The sequence below is a fragment of the Gigantopelta aegis genome, chromosome 7, assembly GCF_016097555.1.
Source record: "Gigantopelta aegis isolate Gae_Host chromosome 7, Gae_host_genome, whole genome shotgun sequence".
Lineage (NCBI taxonomy): Eukaryota > Metazoa > Mollusca > Gastropoda > Neomphalida > Peltospiridae > Gigantopelta > Gigantopelta aegis.
In genome coordinates, this window is record NC_054705.1 from 1,625,315 (window position 1) to 1,646,282 (window position 20,968).

Sequence of the window (20,968 nt, forward strand, 5' to 3'; positions counted from 1 at the left end):
ATGTTTGATGATTGCCTTGCTTGTTTTATTTTAGTTGATGATTCAAATTTACTTCATTCAGGAGGAAGACATTATAAATTAACGCACACAGTAGATTAAATTGGGAATTCCCGATTTTGTTGTTGCTGTTTTATAAATAGCGCTTACCGATGTTATCACTTGATATCACGAGAATGAACATTTGAAGTATTAATGATCAAGTGACAAGCACCACACACCACAATATAGGACGACACGGGAGAAAAACCGCATACAGGACAGGTAACGCTCTAACAGAGCGTTAATGTTGCTCACTAAACTGAATGAAACTTAACACGTTCATGTTTATATGTTAAGCACTATCAACCGAAGCTTTGTGGGAATGCATATGTCTGTGTAAAATGGAAAAACCCCCAAAACAAACATAGAACATACAATACTGATGTCGGTGGATTTTCCTCGACGCACACTTCACTACTACGGAGTCATTGGTCACAGTGTGAAGTACGAGACGTGTAAACTGATGCCAGCACAATGCAGATACATAGAGAATAATACACGAGTGGCCGTTACATACCATTTATCTCACAACGAGTTGTTAATATAGAGAATAATACACGAGTGGCCGTTACATACCATTTATCTCACAACGAGTTGATTTAAAATGTATCCAACGATCGAAAGCGAGTTTGATACGTTTTTAAACAAGGAGTTGCGAAATAAATGGTATCTAACGGACAAGAATGTATTATTCTATTTCTTACATATCATCAAAATACAGGTTTTAAGCAAAGTTTAATATATTTTTCGACTAAAATTTGTTTACAGCTGTTGCACTTGTAGCTGAGTTACGCGTCACAGACACATGAATGTCAGGTTAACTATATATCACAGTCTAATCGATTTCCATCTTGTAGTTTTTCATTGGTTGTATGGCATCGGTCACCTTGTCATCACTTAGGAGCAGCCAACCGTATGTCTTGAAATTGTTAACACACGTACATGTGTTAACAACCATGTGTTAGCCAAAAATAACACATGGTGTTCAAACCAACGGGTGTGTTTGCATATTGTATATACACTGTAAAATATCTGAACTTTGTTGTCGACTTAATATACTTCAGTGTGTCTGTTAAAATTGTGTAAGGTTTTGGAGATGATGCGCTATTGCTATAAGCTGATATAATGTGAACCACACAACATTTATTTATTCTGCAACCATCGTGTCTATTGACAGAATATGATGACGGATAAAGCAAAGACATATCCGTATATTAGCAGGATATGACTTTTGATGTCACTCATATGACGTCGCACGTATAGCTACATTACAAAATCGTCCATTGGACCTCTACGTCATCGTACAATGTGGCTGAAATAACACAAATAACAGCTTTTTCCCAGAAATAATAGCTGTTCAGGCCGAATGAAAAATTCCGCTCGGCTGAATTTCCCATTCTTACTTTTACACGATAAAGCAGATATCCGACGTCATTAACTTGTTATCTATATAATTCATTCGGTAGTGGCACTGTTATTCCTATAATCGATGATATTTTTTATTGTACACGAACACAAGATCGATAGTGACGTGGTTATTGATATAAACGGAGATAAGTTCGAGAGTAGCGTTGCTATTCCTATAAACAGACAAAGGTTCGAGAGTGACGGTGTTATCGCTATAAACAGACAAAGGTTGAGAGTAGCGTTGTTATTAAGTTCTGGCTGTCTGGAATATGAGTGTATCAAGGAAGATATTACGAATGCATTCATGCAATATGGAAGAGATGATTTTTGGGATGCACAATCACTGTTTTCGGCATGAATGAGTAATAATAATTTTAAAATAACATCCAACACAATAACATGTATGAACTTGTTGCTTGTTATTATCAACTAGCATCACTGTATGTGTTTTACTGCCTGGTTTCACTATTTAACCGAGTCCACAGTATTGCGTATTACATTTATAATGCAATTTATAATGCAACAATTTCATATCGACATAAAATTTAGCAAGCTGAAATAAAATGTATGTTGAAAAATTCAAATTGCAGTTCCAAACTCGCAACGTGAATGTAAAATAAATATGTAGTAAAATTATAATTTGTCTCAAATATATCGTCCCATAACTCAGATTCTCAGCCGTTGAATTCTCTATATAAACAGGTTTTCTAACAGTTCATAATAAATTAAATGCTACGCGTTCCCAGCTCTTGAACTGTATATGTAAGCAGGTTTTGTAATACATCATAATCAAACGCATGCTATGTTTTCATCCATTTTTTGTGTCTTTTGTTTCGCAATGGGGCGGTGGTTTAAATATAGTTTTATTTTATTTTATATTGTCATATACAATATGTGTCGATATTGTTAACGTTGACCGCACCATCTGAACTTTTTTTTATAAAAGTTTTATTAAAATAGTTTAACATTTTCCATTCAGTGTTGGCTCAGATTCCTATGAATTCAAAACAAAAATAAATTAAATGCAATTGTCAACATAGTATGAACTCTGGATATCATTCTCATAGAGTGACATAAAACGATCACTGTTATTGGGGTAAATTCGTCTCGCAAACAACTTCACTTGGTGTCTGTCAACGGGTGAATTAAACAAAGTCACACAATAAGAGTTGGAAGCAATGTCACACGACTCTGCCTCTTGGAAACAGGATTTGTAACAACAGGAAATTAATTACATTCTTGTGATGCGAAGTACGAGTAACTAGTTGAGAAATTCGCTTATCGTTCTTGGCCTCGGCCATATGATCATAAAAAATTAAGACATTGTTGTTGCGTGTGTCGGAGTAGTTATCATTGTGTAGATTGTGGGGAATTCCTTTCGTAAACTGAATTTGGGACATGGATTCAAGGATAGTGTCGTAAATGGGCTGTCACTCGGTGTAACACCATATTATGTTGTTAGGTGTTTGCTCGATAAGTCCTTTCTGAAGTATATTGTACATAAACATAGTCTTGCCACACCCAATCGGGCCCACGAATACAGCATTGGAAGGTATAGCAATGTAAAATGGTTTTTCATCTGATAACTGCTGCACTGAGTGGTTATATGAAGCGGAGGAGGGGGAGAAAGCTGATGTAACTGTTTCCTGTGTCTTTGCATAATATCCCATGTGGTAAATGTACTCTCACATTCGGGACAAGATGTGAACTCTATGATGAATCGAATTCAAAATGACGCCAAAGTACATTCATACAGTTTTTATATTATTTAAGGTTTAAACCCGCATCATTTTGAAAAAATAATGATAATAAAAATACGAGGGTTATGATTTTAATTTTCCCCATTTTAATCAGCCAATTACATTCCTTCATATACGGACGCGTCTGTTATAAATAGAAACAAGGGGGTGATGACGGACGGGTCTACCACGAATGAAAGCAATATATATATATATATATATATATATATATATATATATATATATATACTCCACGTCACTATTCAAGGATCACTCATATTGTTGGTACTACACATGTTAACGATGCCCGTCCAACGCACTAATTATGAAAGACGTAATGTTCGTGGATTAGGCCCAGAGTGAGGTTTCCTAAGTAGAGTTTGGATTTCAATATGAGTAATGGTACTTCCGGTTAGATACCACAACAAAATGGTAAACATTATGCAAACACATGTACCTACTATCATCCTAACAAATGGGTTGTCTCAGCGCACCCATGTCTGAAATTATGTACGTTGTGCCTGTGCAATGCGTTCTCGCCATGGATATAAAAGTATGCATGATTACCATCCACATTTTCTCGCACACTTCAGTTGAAAATGCGTCGTGTTTTCGCTTTGCTTAATGCTGGACCTGGTCTTTGTGCATAGGAAACGGATCCAGTCAGTTGCATTCGTTGCCACAGCCACCCAGTCACACTCTGACCGACATTAAAGTGCATCGCGACTTCTAGTTTACCGTGTTCAACTTGTATCCGATCCTACTCCATTGCCTTTCTCAACATTAGTCAAAACACGACACATTTTCAGCTGAAGTGTGCGTGAAAATTTGGATGACAATCATGCACACTTTTATACCCATGGTGAGAACGCATTGCACGGGCGCATTACAGAATTTCAGACATGTGTGCGTTGAGACAACCCATTTGTTGGGGTGATACTACGTACCATTTTGTTGTGGTCTCTAACCGGAAGTACCTTTACTCATATTGAAATTCAAATGCTAATTAGGAAACCTCACTCAGGGCCTAATCCACGAAGGTCATACATTGCTTCTTTCATAATTAGTGTGTTGAACGGGCATCGGTAACATGTGTAGGACTAACAATATGAGTGACCCTTCAATAGTGACGCTGAGTATATGTTTTAATGGCGATTCTGCATCCAACCCGCTTTTACCAAATATCAACGCAAATTATCAGCGAAAGACATTTCCTTTGTCCTTAAGCGTAGGCAAATAGTCAATGAACAAAGGCTGAAACGCCCTATACCTGGCGAAACCTGATACGTGTACCTGTGCAAACAAATAATAATAATATTAAAAACATAATCAGTATTTGTTCAAAACGATTGGATGAGTTGAGAATGTAAAATTTTATTTCTTGCTCTCAACATTGCGACGAGTGGTTTGTTAAGTATCGAAAGTAGTTGCAATCTAATGCAATACATTCTGTCTACTTCATGCTGTAAAATCAGTGGCTATTGGGATTTGTGGGGGATGTGCGGTTGTTGTTGTTGTTGCTATTGGTGTTGTATCGAGGGTATTTGTGGGGTTGTCTTGTTTGTTTGTTGTTGTTGTTGGGGGTTTTTTGTTGGGGTTTTTTTTTTTAGTTTTTTTTTAAGTTTTTTTGTGGGGTTTTTTTTTTTGGGGGGGGGGGATTTTAGTTATTTGATTTATTTTAATTAAAAAAAGAAGCGACGCATGCATCAATTTACAATATGATTATTTATTTTAATACGTGTATTTCTAGTATATTTATGTAAAACCAAATTACAACAAATTCAATCTTTTAAAACATTAGAATTTAAAATACAGTACTGCTCTTTGGTGTAGCAAAGAAAAAACCTAGTTTCATGAATGAGCTCATCAACACTTGCATTAGTGCACACAGTCCGCAGACCGTTCCTCTACGGGCTGATCTATGACGTCATATATATATTTAGTACTACCTATAGGGTGTATACTACCGAATCAAATCCCATAGACGACAATAGTAACATATGTGGCTAAAACTCCTACCTGCAACGTATCAACCGACATAAACGCCACGGATATAAATACTACCACCCCTTACACTTAAAGTGAATCAGAAAAAAATGGGGGTCAAGCTGCTCGTTTCTGAGATAACGGGTAGCATCTATGACTACCCTAGTTTCGCACAAAATTCGAGTACTTTTTTTTACAGGTACCCCATACATGTTTCAAGCACAAGGCTACTTGACACAGTGGTACTAGATGAAATAAAATTGCACATTTTTTTTACCCAGATGAAACTGTTATTTTTTACAACCAACACACTCACATTTATAACCAATCACAGGACTTGTGGTGTTCACTTCTCCATCAAAAGTTCGGTGCACCTCCAACTTTGACCCAGCCGGAAGTTATTTGGTTTAGTACTACCTATACTGATAACATACATTTTTCAAAAAGTGTCCAGCTATGTGTCTTTATGACAACCAGGATCTGGTGTATTCTGACATAAACTGACAACCTCACTGAAACTGTTGTTTCTACAGTGCAACCTAATATAATGTACACCTAAAAAAGCATATATATTGCATATAGTTTTGTACAAATGCAATATGTCATATTAAACAACAAAATGTTTTAAAATAAAACTCCTGAAGATATTTACTTTCAGTTGGGTGTGTGTACTCAGGTATATATGTAGAGACAACAAAGATAGTCAGAGTACCTCTACCCCTTTAAAGAATTCCATTAAAACACATGCACTTGATTGACCCCTAGATTATGAAGACCTTAACAGGCACATCAAAGAAATATCAGTATTAAAAAAATACACTGTCTGAGGAAGGAAACACCAACATGACTGTACCTGTATGAAGTAATGACTTAATGTCCTGAACATTAGTGTTGGGGGGAAATCCTGTATGCTGGGTGTGGGTGTCTTCAAGTTATCAGGTGTGGGAATTTCAAATCCATCGGCCATGCTGATTTTCATAATGAATCATCAAAACTATTGGCAGCCACCAATATTCCTGACTATATTTTATTTATAGCCTACTGTAGTTGGAGGTTTTAATAGTTGTGATATCTGGAATAATCATGCAGCTTTAACGCATTTATTTTTTATAAATTATTAAAAAAACCTATTTTTAAATGACAAAATTACCCGAACATCTATTTTCTTGTATTATTTTCTAATCCGGATGAATACAATATGTACATTAGATGTATTCCTACAATCTGTAATCCAGCATTTTATTTAGCTAGTAACATTAGGTAATACAGCTTTAACAATAAAATAAATTATCAACTTAATCCAAGGCAGATAATCAAATCTGAAAAATTGGTTCTGAATCTAGTATAAACTCACAATGCTTTTCATGAGAGCTAACTAAGTGATTATTAAGAAAAAACAAATGATCTGGAGATCTAAGTATATGTTTAACAACCTTATTGTTATGTACAAATAAGAACAGAAGGCACAATAGTGACAACAAATTTAATTATGTTTTTGGTAAAGTTTTTCTTCAAATTTACTTTAAATTTTGCATAAAACTACAAATTTGTCTAAAATATAACTTAGCACCCTATAAATATGTCAAAATGACAATAAAAATCAACTTCTTTACAAATTTGAGTTTTCAGAATTTCATGCATAAAAAATTAACAATGTTAATGGAAACTAAAGATATTAACCCACTATTGGCACATGCTATTTTTAATATAAAAATAAATTGCTATTAAAATCTTAGTTCAGGTTGCCTATATATAATACCATATTTAAGAGCAGTTGTATATGGCAAGTCAAATACCATGTAAAAAGAAATTATTGAAATCTTTACAGTATGAATTATAGGCCAAAACCAACTTTTCTTCAGTGCTAACTTTGATTCAAACTCCATTCAGAGCCATGTACACAGATTATTGTCAAGGTCAAGGTCATTGTGAACTTGCATGATCGAGTGATGGCTAATTAATCAACCAGTATAGTTTAATTAAATAAAATGACAAAATCATAATATTTTATATTATGCACTGAATATGTGCTATAGGCTATTAGGGTGTATACTACCAAATCAAATCCCATAGACGACAATAGTAACATATGTGGCTAAAACTCCTACCTGCAACGTATCAACCGACATAAACGCCATGGATATAAATACTACCACCCCTTACACTTAAAGTGAATCACAAAAAAGTGGGTGTCAAGCTGCTCATTTCTGAGATAACGGGTAGCGTCTATGACTACCCTAGTTCCGCACAAAATTTGAGTACCTTTTTTTACAGGTACCCCATACATGTTCCAAGCACAAGGCTACTTGACACAGTGGTACTAGATGAAATAAAATTGCATACATTTTTAGCCCAGATGAAACTAATTTTTTTTTTACAACCAACACACTCACATTTATAACCAATCACAGGACTTGTGGTGTTCACTTCTCTATCAAAAGTGGGTGCACCTCGAACTTTGAACCAGCCGGAAGTTATTTGGTTTAGTACTACCTATACTGATAATATACATTTTCAAAAAGTGTCCAGCTATGTGTTTTTATGACAACCAGGATCTGGTGAATTCTGACATAAAGTGACAGCCTCACTGAAACTGTTGTTTCTACAGTGCAACCTAATATAATGTACACCTCATAAGGCATATATATTGTATACAGTTTTGTACAAATGAATATGTCATATTAAACAACAAAATGTTTTAAAATAAAACTCCTGAAGATATTTACTGTCAGTTTGGTGTGTGTCCTCAGGTATATATGTAGAGACAACAAAGATAGTCAGAGTACCTCTACTCCTTTAAAGTATTCCATTAAAACACATGCACTTGACTGACCCCTAGATTAGGAGACCTGAACAGGTACATCAAAGAAATATCAGTATTAAAAAATACACTGTCTGAGGAAGGAAACACCAACATGACTGTACCTGTATGAAGTAATAACTTAATGTCCTGGACATTAGTGTTGGGAGGAAATCCTGTATGCAGGGTGTGGCCGTCTTCAAGTTACCAGGTGTGAGAATTTCAAATCCATCGGCCATGCTGATTTCCATAATGAACCATCAAAACCATTGGGAGCCACCCATATTCCTGACTATATTTTATTTGTAGCCTACTGTAGTTGTAGCTTTTAATATTTGTGATATCTGGAATTATCATCCAGCTTTCACATATTTATTTTTGATTAATTACTTAAAAAAACTACTTTTAAATGACATAATTACCCGAACATCTATTTTATTGCATTATTTTCTAATCCAGATCAATACAATATGTATATTGGATGTATTTCTACAATCAGTAACCCAGCATTTTATTTAGCTAGTAACATTGGGTAATACAGCTTTAACAATAAAATAAATTACCAACTTACTCCAAGGCAGATAATCTAATCTGAAAAAAATTGGTTCTGAATCCAGTATAAACCTAAAATGGTCTTCATGAGAGCAAACTAAGTGATTATTAAAAAAAATATTTGATTTGGAGATCTAAAGGTATGTTTAACAAGATTATTGTTATGTATAACTAAGAACAGAAGGCACAATAGTGACAACAAATTTAATTATGTCTTTGGTGAAGTTTTTCTTTAAATTTATTTTAAATTTTGCATAAAACTACAAACTTGTCTAAAATATAACTTAGCACCCTATACATATGTCAAAATGACAATAAAAATCAAGTTCTTTACAAATTTGAGTTTTCAGAATTTCATACACAAAAAATTAACTATGTTAATGGAAACTAAAGACATTAACCCACTATTGACACATGTTATTTTTAATATAAAAATAAATTGCTATTAAAATCTTAATTCAGGTTGCCTATATATAACACCATATTTAAGATCAGTTGTATATGGCAAATCAAATACCATGTAAAAAGAAATTATTGAAATATTTACAGTATGAATTATAGGCTAAAACCAACTTTTCCTCAGTGCTAACTTTGATTCAAACTCCATTCAGAGCCATGTACAGTGATTAGTGTCAAGGTCAAGGTCATTGTGAACTTGCATGGTCCAGTGACAGCTAATTAATCAACCAGTATAGTTTAATTAAATAAAATGACAAAATCATAATATTTTTTATTATGCACTGAATATGTGCTATAGGGTGTATACTACCAAATCAAATCCCATAGACGACAATAGTAACATATGTAGCTAAAACTCCTACCTGCAACGTATCAATCGACATAAACGCCACGGATATAAATACTACCACCCTTAAAGTGAATCACAAAAAAGTGGGTGTCAAGCTGCTCATTTCTGAAATAACGGGTAGCGTCTATGACTACCCTAGTTCCGCACAAAATTTTAGTACTTTTTTTTTACAGGTACCCCATACATGTTCCAAGCACAAGGCTACTTGACACAGTGGTACTAGATGAAATAAAATTGCATACATTTTTAGCCCAGATGAAACTAATTTGTTTTACAACCAATACACTCACATTTATAACCAATCACAGGACTTGTGGTGTTCACTTCTCTATCAAAAGTTTGGTGCACCTCGAACTTTGAACCAGCCGGAAGTTATTTGGTTTAGTACTACCTATAGGGTGTATACTACCGAATCAAATCCCATAGACGACAATAGTAACATATGTGGCTAAAACTCCTACCTGCAACGTATCAACCGACATAAACGCCACGGATATAAATACTACCACCCTTTACACTTAAAGTGAATCAGAAAAACATGGGGTCAAGCTGCTCGTTTCTGAGATAACGGGTAGCGTCTATGACTACTCTAGTTTCGCACAAAATTCGAGTACTTTTTTTTTACAGGTACCCCATACATATTTCAAGCACAAAGCTACTTGACACATTGGTACTAGATGAAATAAAATTGCACTTGTTTTTTTTACCCAGATGAAACTATTATTTTTTACAACCAACACACTCACATTTATAACCAATCACAGGACTTGTGGTGTTCACTTCTCTATCAAAAATTGGGTGCACCTCCAACTTTGACCCAGCCGGATGTTATTTGGTTTAGTACTACCTACATGATGAACGTACAACAACAAGTTGAAATATTACACCTTTAAGAGAGGCCTACATGATGGACGTACATCAACAAGTCGGAATATTACACCTTTAAGACAAGCCTACATGATGGACGTACATGTTGGAATATTACACTTTTAAGACAAGCCTACACGATGGACGTAAAACAAGTGGGAATATTACACCTTTAAGATAAGCCTACATGATGGACGTACATCAACAAGTGGGAATATTACACCTTTAAGACAAGCCTACATGATGGACGTACATCAACAAATAGGAATATTACACCTTTAAGAAAAGCGTACATGATGGACGTACATCAACAACTGGGAATATGACATCTCTAAGACAAGCCTACATGATGGACGTACATCAACAAGTTGGAATATTACACCTCTAAGACAAGCCTACGTGATGAACGTACATCAACAAGTGGGAATACTACACCTTTAAGAAAAGCCTACATGATGGACCTACATCAACAACTGGGAATACTACACCTTTAAGACAAGCCTACATGATGGACCTACATCAACAACTGGGAATACTATACCTTTAAGACAAGCCTACATGATGGACCTACATCAACAACTGGGAATATTACACCTTTAAGACAAACCTACATGATGGACCTACATCAACAAGTGGGAATATTACACCTTTAAGACAAGCCTACATGATGGACCTATATCAACAAGTGGGAATTACACCTTTAAGATTACACCTTTAAGACAAGCCTACATGATGGACCTACATCAACAAGTGGGAATATTACACCTTTAAGACAAACCTGCATGATGGACGTACATCAACAAGTGGGAATATTACACCTTTAAGACAAGCCTACATGATGGACCTAACTCAACAAGTTGGAATATTACACATTTAAGACAATCCTACGTGATGGACGTGATCAACAAGTGGGGATATTACACCTTTAAGACAATCCTACGTGATCGATGTGATCAACAAGTGAGGATATTACACCTTTAAGACAATCCTACGTGATGGACGTACATCAACAAGTACAATCCTAGGTGATAGACATGATCAACAAGTTGGAATATTACACCTTTAAGGCAATCCTACATGATGACCTAACTCAACAAGTGAGAATATTACACCTTTAAGACAAGCCTACATGATGGACCTAACTCAACAAGTGGGAATATTACACCTTTAAGACAAGCCTACATGATGGACCTAACTCAACAAGTGAGAATATTACACCTTTAAGACAAGCCTACATGATGGACGTACATCAACAACTGGGAATATTACACCTCTAAGACAAGCCTACATGATGGACGTACATCAACAAGTTGGAATATTACACCTTTAAGACAAGCCAACATGATGGACGTACATCAACACACTGGCATATTACCACATGATTCAGTATTGTCTTCTCTCTCAATATCGGACTTCTTCTGAATAAGTCGATCCATTTCGTCATCTTTTCGCCTGGAAATAATTTTACCGTCCTGCTCGTGAAAATCTAGTTGCTACAAAACATATCCTAAACTGTTCAACTAGTCGATACATCAGACGGATTTGACTAGAGATTTATATATGTATATAGAACATATTTTTGGTTTTGTGATGAATATCGTTACATCGTATTTACGATATACTTAACATGCGAACTCATCATGCAGCTCCGACTGCCTCCAGTCCAGCTGTATCAATTGTATGGCATGTGTTTTAAATACATACAGCCATCTTCCCATCAAATATATAATAGTAGCACTTCATTATTTAACAATGACTGTCATTTAACTCCTGATTCGGAATTCGTTAATCAGCACAGACTAATTTGAACAACAAAATCGTTTTGCGTCATCAGGACCGTATTTCGGGCCAATGTAGAGCCCAAAGGGGGTTTGCAAAATCCCTGAATCTAGCGCCGCGTCTATAGGACAACCACTCACGAGGAGATCATTTGCAATCCCTGCACCGCTCGAAAGACTCAAAAGTACATTGTTGTCATAACTTAGCTATCTTACACGACATTTAGGTAAAAGTTATGTTTTGTTTAACGTCACCACTCACAGGAGGTAAACGCTGTCCATACCTAAACGGACGTTGCCTAGTAGCAACTACCAATTTCCCGCTGAACAGTCGTAAACAACATAACACAGCGAGTGACAACACTAGGTACACCTGCAAGTTGTGCAATAAGAGCTACAAGTGACGATCGTCATTGAGATGACACAGGCAACATGGACACTGAAAATGCTAACACGTTTCAAATTATTTGGTCATTATTTAATTGTCTTAATATAAATGCAATTGAGATATATTTTTATTTATTTTATTTTTATGATGATCTTAAAAATACTGTCCTTCCTTTCCTGTGCCAAAGACTAACATGACCAAGAAATATGTTGTGACATAGACTGGCTGGGAATTTTCTCACTTGTGTTTGCGTTTTTGTCATCAAGCTGATGTGCCAAGAACACTTTATTATTAGTCTTGTTTCACGTATTTTCTGTTAAACAATGACAAACCATAAAAATAAAATTGGGTCAGTCTATTTATTGTGATTCTACATCATCATAAAGCTGTCAATGCGTATAAGAATATGTGTTTATTCAAGCTCTACTCCCAGACGCTTGTTGGACAAAATCTTTGGTCACATTTGTGATGCTGCCTCACTGGTAGGCATCCATTTCCAGACATCAATGGACCCTGAACATCACTACTTAACGTTTTGGCCTTCGTTTGCAGTATTCGGAGTAATCAAATGGATGATCCCTGCAAGGATAAAGATAGCAATGACACTTCAAGCAAAATGTGTGTGTGTGTGTGTGTGTGTGTGTGTGTGTGTGTGTGCGCGCGCGCGCGCGTGCGTTTCTAAGATCACAATGTTGTAATATTTCAAGTCTGGCGTGAAAACCTACCCTTTTCTGCATGTGACAGTCATAAGAAATGTCTGTGTCAATGACTAACACTAAAATAACTTATTTGTTCATTAACTTCTTTCTGGGACTCGCAACATTACCCCCGACCCCACGTATGCAAATTCAGCAATTACTGTGGACGTCATTCCACTTAGTGCGTACTAAAGTATGCCCCATCCTAAATTTTTTATGAAGCTATTTTCATATACCTGTCCCAAAAATATTATTTTGGTTTAACATTTGAATGTTATTTTAAATTTCGAAAACTGTAATCCCATGACAAAGATAATGGTCTGAATGACGAAAAAGCTAAAAACATATTTCTTCAAAACTGTGAATGGCTGCACTCATGAATCAATGTCAAAACGGCGATGACGCCAGATATTTTGTTCTACCAGTTGCAGGGACATTCCTGAGTTTGCTGCAATTTGTAAGATGTTACCAACTAACAGAGAAGTTTCAACGATTGTAATTACATATTAAGTATATTTTTCTGCATGAAATATTAGTGGCTGTATATTAAACGTGTTTCTGGTCGTTCCAATATTTGTACTAGGTTAAATTTCATTTTATTTCCTAAAAAAGAGATTTTCGTACGTACGAAATTATTTGAGGACAAAATCCAGTTTGGGCTTCTTACAAATATTAAGACGACCTGAAACACATTGAATATACAGACACTGATATTCTAAACAAGAAAATATATTTAATATGCAAGTTTAATCGTAGAAATATTATATTAGTCGGAAACATCTTACAATGCAGGAAACAAACAAACACACACACACACACACACACACACACACACACACACACACACACACACACATATATATATATACCTTTTTTTCCTACGTATATGAAACATAGTCTTAAAAACAATAAACAGACTATTGTTATACCCTATGAACGGGTGACATTTTGTTACGTCACTGAGCTCATTTAGTGACGTCACGCCACTGTCGCTCTGGAGCCTATTTCACTAAACATCGTAAATTTACGTTTACGTGTAAAACTTACACCTGTCGTACGTCTACGTCTACGTGTACGTTTACTCCAGTTCACGAAGCCGGTCGTAGAAATACTACTAACTTACTTTGCACGTAAATCTACGTCTGTTTCCTTTTGCAGCTCATTTAGCCGATTATTAATAAATCAATGTGCTCTAGTACTGTCGTTAAACAAAACAAACATAACTTTTAAAAGAAAGAACGAATAAACTTGATAAAGTTTGGAAACCACTGTTTCCGGTATACCAACACATGGTTGTACTGTACCAAATAAAATCCTACAGGCGACAATGTTAACCTATGTAGTTAAAAACACTATATTATGGGTCAATTCCCTATATCTGTTTTGGGAGTGTGTGTGTGGGGGGGGGGGGGGGGGGGGGGACCGATGGATCGGGTACAAACTCTATATCAGATTTTGGTTACAATGGTAAACATTAATGTGATAAAAAGGCTCACAAATGGGGGGGGGGGGGGGGAGGCACATACTCATGATTTGGACAAGTCGATATACACTTTAAAAAATAAAAATAAAAACATTTTTTTTAATGGTGATTTCAGTTCGTGTTTTCCTACAAAGTAGTAGATATACTGCAAAAAGGGTCTGCATAAAAAATGTCATGTCCACCCTTGAATCCGCAACTACAATTTCCCCACGTCATGAACGTTTATTATTTGTGTAGGCAAAATGCAAGATGACGTTTGGGTGCAGTGGCGTAGCATGGGTTGCCAGCGCCTGGAGCAAGGTAAGTATTGCGCCCCCTAACCAGTGCACCGTTAGCACTCGCCGAAACCCTTCCACCAGTCCAGAATTTTGCGCCCTTGGCAACCGCCCCGGTGTCCCCGCCCACGGTACGCCACTGTCTGGGTGTATTTTGGTTGTTTGTTTGTTTGTTTTGTTTTTTGTTTTGTTTTTTGTCTAGACAACTTTCACCCCCATCAAAATAATAGTCAGTTGAGCAGACAGCCATTTGTGTATGGATATATATTTCATTTCTAAATTGTAGAGAAAATACTAAGTTGAATTTGAAAAAGATGAAAGTAAAACATTGTACAGTTCGTCAAATATAAGTTTTAAAATAATACGTTTGATAGCAGGGGCAGATATAGACATTTGTAAAGGGGAGAGCGGTGTCACAGAATTGTAAAAGGAGCAAGTTGAGTTTGTGCAAGGCAAATGAGCCGAGGTCCGAAAGGGATCCACATATATTCGTAATGAAGACGAGAAGAGACGCGTTTTCAGGACAGTTTATTTCACCCCAATGTCCAGACCACGGTACGTCCCTGCGTTTAAAGGCGCTCTGTCACGGATGGTTGACCTAATTAATGACCTAACAAAGTGTTATCTTAAAATATATACATTTGATTTGTCGCTAAAAGTACTTTATTTAACCATCTACATAACTACCATAACCCACTAATTACTGATATTTTGTAAAAATAATTGAATTATGTCAACGGTCCATAATTCAGGAAAAAATAACGGCTATTTGGAGCGAAGAGGTGCGACGTATTATTTTTGTAGTTACGTGATGGGCAACCCCCGAATAACTGCAATGTCAAAACGATTTGCCAAGCTCGTGTCACGAGAACGCTTGACCGTCCTATGCGACGTATGGTAAATCGAAAGAAAAACAATGAAAATAAGTTATAAAAAAATATATAAACATGTACTGAATGATAATAAGCTTGTACATTAATTTATTTGAGCAACAGAAGCATTTTAAACGGCGACGATTCCACTAGTTAGGCCTTTGTATGTACAGATAAATTTATCGTTTGTTGTTCGCGGAAAAATCTAAACACCGCATTCATTTTTCAGTTTGTCAAATTTATGGGTAATTACAAATGGCTTGGAATAGGAATTACTACATTTTTAAAGAATACTGTGTACTAGACGGTGTTTATATACGAAGTGGCTATATATACGACAGCCGTGTATATGGCCTCCGCTAACGAGGGCTGCCTATAAACACAGCAACAATATATATAGGCGGTAAATAAGTATTTGATTGATCCATATTGCCGAACCGCTTGGAACAAGAGGAATACATACTAAGTACAAACAGGGGAATTGGGGTTGAATCTAGCGGACCCTTTTGTGTACGTTTTCCATAGATACCTACCCAGTGTTTCTGCCGGAAAGAATTTTTGGGGTATGGCGCTATGAAATTAAATATTTACAATGTGTTTGCTGAATGCAACAGCAGTCGATAGTGGGTATGGGGGCCTCCCCCAAAAATAATATGGGTTAGGTGTAGGGTTAGGGTTATGAAAATCACACAGTAATAATAAAGAGTCATTCATTTTGTCAAGGTTAACTTAAACTTTTTAAATCTGCAATAAAATTTGGGTATGGGCCATACCCATTTTACCCTGCTACCGTATATGAATAGCGTAATATTGCCCATGCAGTACTATACTAATAATAATAATAATAATAATAATAATATAATAATAATAATAATAATAATAATAATAATAATAATTATTATTATTATTATTATATATGAATGAATGAATACATATAAATAAATAAAATTATCAGCTTCTGAGATTATCTGAAAAATAAAGTAAATACACACCAACTACGGACAGTACACAAACTAACAGCGGGGGATTGTAACTGGAAACAGTCGGAAGGAAACGTGTTATCTGTTCGCTGCTTGAGAATTATACTGTTCTATCGACGAAATTGGGTCAAATGGAGTTATAGGTATCATTGGAAAGCTGACATTATAATCTTGAAGATGAAACCGGTTTCAGTTACAAACTGTTACTTGTAATAAAGATATTAACGGAATTATTTTGTTCTATCTCAAAATAATCACTCGATCCTAATGTTAAACTGTTCTATCTTAGCTGACCAGTCATATGTTATCAAACATGGCATGTGACACCAACATTCTTTGATGATGGTAAATTCAGAACCGGTCATTTTAATTTTTTGAAATCAGGTACAAATATATCTCCAAGAACAAGTTTATTGTGTTTGTAACCAAAATGGAATGTCAAAGTAAACACATGCAAAGTTTCATTACAATGTATTCAGAATAAAAATTGTCATTCGCACCCCTTGGATCCTCTGCTGAAATGTCCCGCGTCATGACGAGTTTATTGTTGTTGTAGGCAAGTGCACTGATTGCAATCCTAGATAGGTTTGTAACAGATTTCCCCGAGATAAAAAAAATTTATTTTGTTGTCCGATTAATGTGGCATGCAAAACAGAAACTCTATACGCTCACAGCATTGAAATAGTTTATCGTCAGATCTAGATACCAAATTATTCAGCAAAACTTTTGTGAACCAGGGCTCTCTTCAATTCAGGAAGTAGATAATCTCCACAGCAAAATTGAAGGAAAAGACATTAAAGGTCAAAGAGTATTATAGCCCATTGAGTTTTGTTCGTTTATTGAAACAAGTCGGTAGACAGCCTATGGAACCGCCAATGTACCATTATTGTTACAGATAAGCATAATTAATAACTATGATTCGGGAACAGTACTAACAGTTTAGCTAGTTTCGCAGATCAGTACGGTTAGAGCAGAGCAGTACAAGGATTTTTTTTTTTTTTTTGATACATTTTTCGGGGAACATGTCTCGACCCCTCACCGTAAACTTCGCTCGCCTTCGTTTAGACCTCCTTCCCATGCTAAAATCCCTGCATACGCGTCTGCGGTGGTACTGTGTACGGAGCTCCGTAAAAAAAACAAAAAACAAACAAACAAACAAACAAAAAACAAACAACAAACAAATTAAACAACAAAATAACCCTCGCTCCCCCCTTATCCCCCCAAAATAAATAAAATTAAAATAAATAATAATAATAATAATAATAATAATAATAATCGCTTGCTCAATCCCATGCTTAAGCAAATGTTGTTTTCTCTTGTTTTTTCCTCCAATAATTGTCCGGCGGAGCGTGTCACCCCTGATAAACGTTGCTCACCTCAGTCTAGACCCCCCCCCCCCCCCCCCCCTGCTAAAATTCCTGTGTACGTGTGTGGTCCTGTGTACGAAAGCTCCGTTAAAAACAAAACAAAAACAAAACAATAATAAAAACAATAAAAAATAAAAATAAACCAAATAAATAAACCAAATAATAACAATAAAAACAAAAATCGTGAGTTTATGTTCCAACTATTTATTATTTTATTTCAGCGTATTCGCCGGGGTTTTTTTCTGTGTGTGTGTTTTTTTGGGGGGGAGGGGGTTGGGGGGGGGGGGGGGTGTCAAGAAATAATATATACTCTTCAAAAGAAGAAACGCAAAACCACATTGTCGTAACATTTGGAGAATTGATTTAATTATTGAATGGTGAGTCCGATAATTACCAAATGTTGCAGGATTGTTCACAATTCACTCTAGTCCATTGTGAGTAAGTGATAGGACACACCACCAAGGTCAAGGTCGTCTGGAGTCAATACCGGGTGTGGCCTCCGCGTGTGTTGACAACTGCCTGGCACCGCCTGCCCATTGAAGCAACCAGAGTACGGATGACGTCCCGGGGGATGGTGGCCCACTCGGCCTGCAAGGCTGCTGCCAGCTCGGGCAGGGTCTGGGGCTGTGGTTGTCGCTGTCGGAGGCGTCGGTCCAACTCGTCCCATAGATGCTCAATTGGGTTCAAATCCGGTGATGTCGATGGCCAAGGAAGGACATTAATGTTGTTGTTCTGTAGGAAAGCCGTTGTGAGACGTGCTGTGTGAGGCCTGGCGTTGTCATGTTGGAACACTGCGTTGGCGTTGGCCATAACTGGAACGATGTGTGGCCGGAGGATCTGGTCAATGTAGCCCTGTGCATTCAGGTTGCCCTGCACGTGGACCAGGTCAGTTCTGCCAGTGTGTGAGATGGCTGCCCACACCATGACACTACCCCCGCCGAATCTGTCCACTTCCTGCACGCAGTTTGCCGCATAACGTTCACCACGACGCCTATACACGCGACATCTTCCATCATTACGTCGGAGCAGAAATCGGGACTCGTCACTGAACCACACCTGTCTCCATCGCAGTTGAGGCCATTGTCGATGAATCTGGCACCAATGCAGTCGGAGTCGACGGTGTTGTGGTGTTAAGATGACACCTCGAACTGGACGTCTGGAACGAATTCCTACCTCACGTAGGCGGTTCCGTACGGTCTGGTCGGATATCCTGCGCAAACCTGGTATTGCTGCGGCTGTGGAGGTGGCAGTAGTCGATCGTTCCCGAAGGTGGCGTACCCGGATGTAGCGGTCCTGCCCGGGGGTAGTGACCCGTGGTCGACCGGATCTAGGGAGGTCACGTGTTGATCCATGTTGCTGGTAACAGTCCCACAGTCTGGAGATGGTGCTTGGGGACACATGGAATGCCCTGGCAACGGCCGTTCTGGATTCGCCTGCGTCTAGTCGGCCGATGGCATTGTTTCTCTGCGGTTCACTGAGACGTGGCATGTCCTGGATTGTCAACTGTCGGCCAGATACAGAGGCCAGGCAAGCGAACACCCTGCACTTTTATACTGTCGGTGTTCATGTTGCACGTGCAGACAACGCACGTGCAGTGGTGACATGGTTTGCACGTGGCTGCGTTTTTGCGAATATTCACATTTTGGAACTTTATTGTACAGTAGCTGCGTTTTATCGAATGTAACCGTGGGAATGTGTTTGGGACATGCAATGACCTTATATTCACAAAGCATGAACCGGTAGGAAACATAAAATCGGAGTTATAACCCATTTGTACCCTTTTGCGTTTCTTTTTTTGAAGAGTATATTTTAAATTATTTTGAAGTCTATACGGCGGCCGTGCATTGTATATATAATTCAAAGGTACTTTACACGGCTGTCATATATATAGCCTCATCAATACTCGGTTTTGTCGTACGTTTCAGACTCCTAATAAAAGAGTTCCAATTTTTAAAAATGAAGCTGCTCACAGGTTGTCATGGGATTCCCTCAATCATGTTTCAATTAAAATGTTTTGGGTGATACAATAGCAAGGTGTTGTATTCCAAATTAAGGTAATTGTCATTTATAATCCATATTTAGAAAAATAAGGCCCACTAAATATGTGATTGAGCGCCTTTAATGGGAGCTGGTACAGGAAATAGGTACTGTGGAATAAATATCGTCTGGTTTGTTGCTGCATATATCAGAAAATATGCAGACTCGTCTTAATTGAACGCTGTTTCAAAAAAAAATTGTTTAACGACACCACTAAAACACATTGAATTATTATTCATCGGCTATTCGATGTCAAACATTTGGTAATTCTGACAAGTAGTTGTTAGAGGGAACCCGCTACATTTGTTTCCTAATGCAGCAAGGGATCTTTTATATCCGCTTTCCCACAGATAGGAAAGCACATACCACGGCCTTTGACCAGCTGTGATGCACTGGTTGGAACCAGAAGAAAAACAAATCAGTTGAATGGATCCACCGAGGTGGTTCGATCCTGTGACGCTGGCACCTCAAGCGAGCACTCAACCGACTGAGCTAAATCCCGCCCTAAGTGGATCAAATGACATAGGTAACAAAACTGACTATCACTGGATTAATAAAGGGAGTTAATTTGTTAAACACTTTACAAAACCCAAAAGTGTGACCATTTTATGAATTATCGAAGTGGATGTAGCAATTTACGTGTGCGACTAGTTGTGGCCGAGGGCACTCTTAGATTTACGTCTAATTTTACTCGTAACTTACGTTTACACTTCTTTGTGAAATGCTGTTCAGTCGTAGATTTACGTTTACGTGCAAAATGTAGCTTACGATGTTTAGTGAAATTGGCTCCTGCTAGATAACGAGTTCACTCATGTGCGCTATAGAGGCTGTGAGCATGCAAGTGTCCTGGTTGTAAGTTCGTAATAGTGAAGTTCGAGTTAAAGGGACACGC

At 37.2% G+C, this 20,968-nt stretch overlaps 1 long non-coding RNA gene across 1 annotated transcript; it reads right to left on the reverse strand.

Moving 5' to 3' along the window:
* Window positions 1-12,742: 12,742 nt before the first annotated feature.
* On the reverse strand, window positions 12,743-14,022 carry LOC121376872. The gene is made up of 2 exons (XR_005958547.1): window positions 13,932-14,022; window positions 12,743-12,943 (listed from the first exon to the last, which is right to left on the reverse strand). It is a non-coding gene; the product is annotated as an uncharacterized LOC121376872 (long non-coding RNA).
* Between the last annotated feature and the right edge of the window lie 6,946 nt (window positions 14,023-20,968).